Genomic DNA, 2,958 nt, shown 5'->3' on the forward strand with positions numbered 1-2,958 from the left:
ACTAATTATTTATCCTACCTGTAATAACAAAGAAACAACATTCAATGCTAATATCCACACCGTTGTTTCTTGATTAATTTTCTTACATATATTTCTTAATTTCTATACTTTTCACTCCTGCTTTCTTTGTAGCACTAACGCCACCTGTTTTATTCCCTAACCTATTTACGCGCTAAATACAATATAGCTCAAACTACTGTCCTTACATAGATATATATATATATATATATATATATATATATATATTAGACAAAAAAAATGATTTGGGGTTAGGTAAACGAGTTATTGCTACAAAGCAGAGAAAAAACGTATTTTGTTTAATTGTTATACATAAATTATATAATTAAAATATATATTTGGTTATTTATTGAAGTTACCAGAATAAGTGTCTTTAGGTAATCTTCAATTCCTCGATATGGCATGAACACGGTATTCCTAATAAATAATACAATGTACGCTCTAATTCTCCTATAACACAATTCGTCGCTACATTTAAACAAAATCGTGTTAAATAAAGAACAAATTAAAAAAATAAAATAAAAAAATAACGCAATAGAATGAATAAGCCTTCGTGTTAGACAAGAATAATCTAAATTTGTTAACTCGTTATATTTGGAAAATCGTGCTATAAGAATACCGTATTATGAAAGAACATTTTATTCTATTAATTTACATAGAGATCGTATTACAAAGGATTCATTGTAATTTAATAAAATATAAAAATTGTTAAATTAATTAGTCGATCCGATATATTTTCAATTTTTTTTTTCTTTTACAAATGAAAATCCATTCTCTACTCAGTCGTTTCTTTTCTTCTTATTTCGTAGGAAGTACGCCTGGAAAATCTACGTTTGTTCGACTTAATCGACCAATTAATCGTCAAGTTTTTTCACAAACATATCTTACACAATAATATGAAATAAAAAATATTAATCACATTGATAATATACGTTAGTGCAAAAATGTGTTAACCGGTGTTGACGACTACGTGTACGACGAAAAGTAAATCGTATGGTATTGACACGTCGCATTTGTTTGATATTTTCAACAACAATAAGACACATATGAGAATAATTATTGATCGATATGGAAAGATTAATCCATGATGATGTTATTAAGATGAAAAAATATATAATTTTAATAAAGAATAAAGTAAATTTTAACAATATTATCGACTAAACTATCATCTGAAAAGTGTATGCTTCGGAATATATTATAAATAATGAACAAAATCTGATAGATAAATGGATAAAAAGTAGATATTATGAAAGCCCATAAACTAAACTTTCGATTGATATATAAAACAAGTTTTGGGAACGTTTAGTATTATTTAAAATAAGGTTGATATTACGATGTCGGAATTGTCTGCGTATCTTTCTAATCGAGACGTTCGTGCGCCATATCGAGAGAGTCTCTCTTCATGGTCCGCGCTACGATACAAAATGAGGGTCATTCCTTGCGCGGCAGAGTTTGATACACCTAACTTAAAGGAATCACATCGATATATACATCGTACTTTGCCGAAAATTGCTGAAGAGGACTTAACGAGTTATAAACTATTATAACAGAAGGGAAAGAACATCCTACGATATCTTACAATGGAGGACTTAGTCAATACTTCTGGAGCAGCAGTTGAGAATTCAACTGAAACGACTACGGCAACACCGAAAAAAGTTGCTAAGCCTAAAGCCAAGACTCAAAGGCCAAAATCTACTCATCCACCGACATCTGAAATGGTGACTGCCGCCATTAAGGAATTAAAGGATCGTAAGGGTTCGTCGTTGCAAGCTATCAAGAAATTCGTTGTAGCTACGTACAAGGTTGATGGCGAAAAGGTAACACCATTTATCAAAAATATCTAAAAAATGCAGTCTCGACTGGAGCCGTTGTTCAGACCAAAGGAAAGGGGAGTGCGTCTGGATCGTTCAAGTTGTCGACCATTAAGGCGAGCCCTGCCAAAGCTAAATCTCCACGAGTTATTAAGGAAAAGAAAGTAGCTGACAAATCTGTAGAAAAGAAGACTGCTGCAGCACGCAAATCGGCTGCTACTGCTGTTGCTAAGAAGATCAAAGCACCGGCTAAAAAAGCTGAAACTGTGAAGAAAGCAGCCGATCCGAAAAAATCGAAAATTGCAACATCAAGATCTGCTACTGCTGCTGCTGCTGCCGCTGCCGCTGCCGCAGCCGCCGCTGCTGTTACCACCGAAAAGAAAGTTGCGAAGAAACCAGCTACACCTAAAGCTGTCTCAAAAGCTAAGAAAACTGCTAAGGCACCAGCTGCCAAAACTAGAACTCCTAAACCGAAGAAGACAACTGCCAAGGCTGTTGCCAAAAAATAATTTTTTCCACCAGAATCCTATAAATTGGCCCTTTTCAGGGCCACAACGTTTTTTATAAGTCATTGGAGTGAATATCGATTTACATGCATATCTTCTCTACCTACCTCTCTTTACCCCTTCTCTCTTTTTCCTCATTTTTTATGCTGATATATTTCATATTTTAAAGAATTTAATGCTTAATAGTTTTTTAATTTATAGTTTGTAGTAATTGTGGTTGTATAAGTAAAATAATAATATTTAGTGTTATTTTCTACAACATCTGTAAATATGTAAATACAAATTTTTAATAAATTTTATTGAATAAAAGTATTCGTTTATTTAGTTTATTGTCCCCTTTGTTCATCTACTTATAGCAAACTAGTATTTAATGTGATATAGATAATAATTCATTCAGTACTAATTTAAGTAATTAAATAAGAAGCCCCAATAATAACTACAGAATTTTAATAAGAAAATATTTAAAACCAGTTGAATACTGTAAGCCAAAATCTATTTTGAAAAACAAAAATATTTGTAAACGTTTCAAGACTTATTTTTTTTTTTAGAACTAGTCTTTTTAATTGAATATTCATTTAACCTTTGAAGACTTAAGAATATAATCACTCTTTCAACTCCAAAAT

The 2,958-nt window shown here is 31.7% G+C and overlaps 1 pseudogene; it reads left to right on the forward strand.

The window, feature by feature from the left end:
- The first annotated feature begins 1,471 nt into the window (after positions 1–1,471).
- Positions 1,472–2,426, forward strand: LOC122517754 (annotated as a pseudogene).
- The last annotated feature ends 532 nt before the right edge of the window (positions 2,427–2,958 follow it).

The sequence above is a fragment of the Polistes fuscatus genome, unplaced genomic scaffold, assembly GCF_010416935.1.
Source record: "Polistes fuscatus isolate 324 unplaced genomic scaffold, CU_Pfus_HIC Scaffold21, whole genome shotgun sequence".
In the NCBI taxonomy this organism is placed as follows: domain Eukaryota; kingdom Metazoa; phylum Arthropoda; class Insecta; order Hymenoptera; family Vespidae; genus Polistes; species Polistes fuscatus.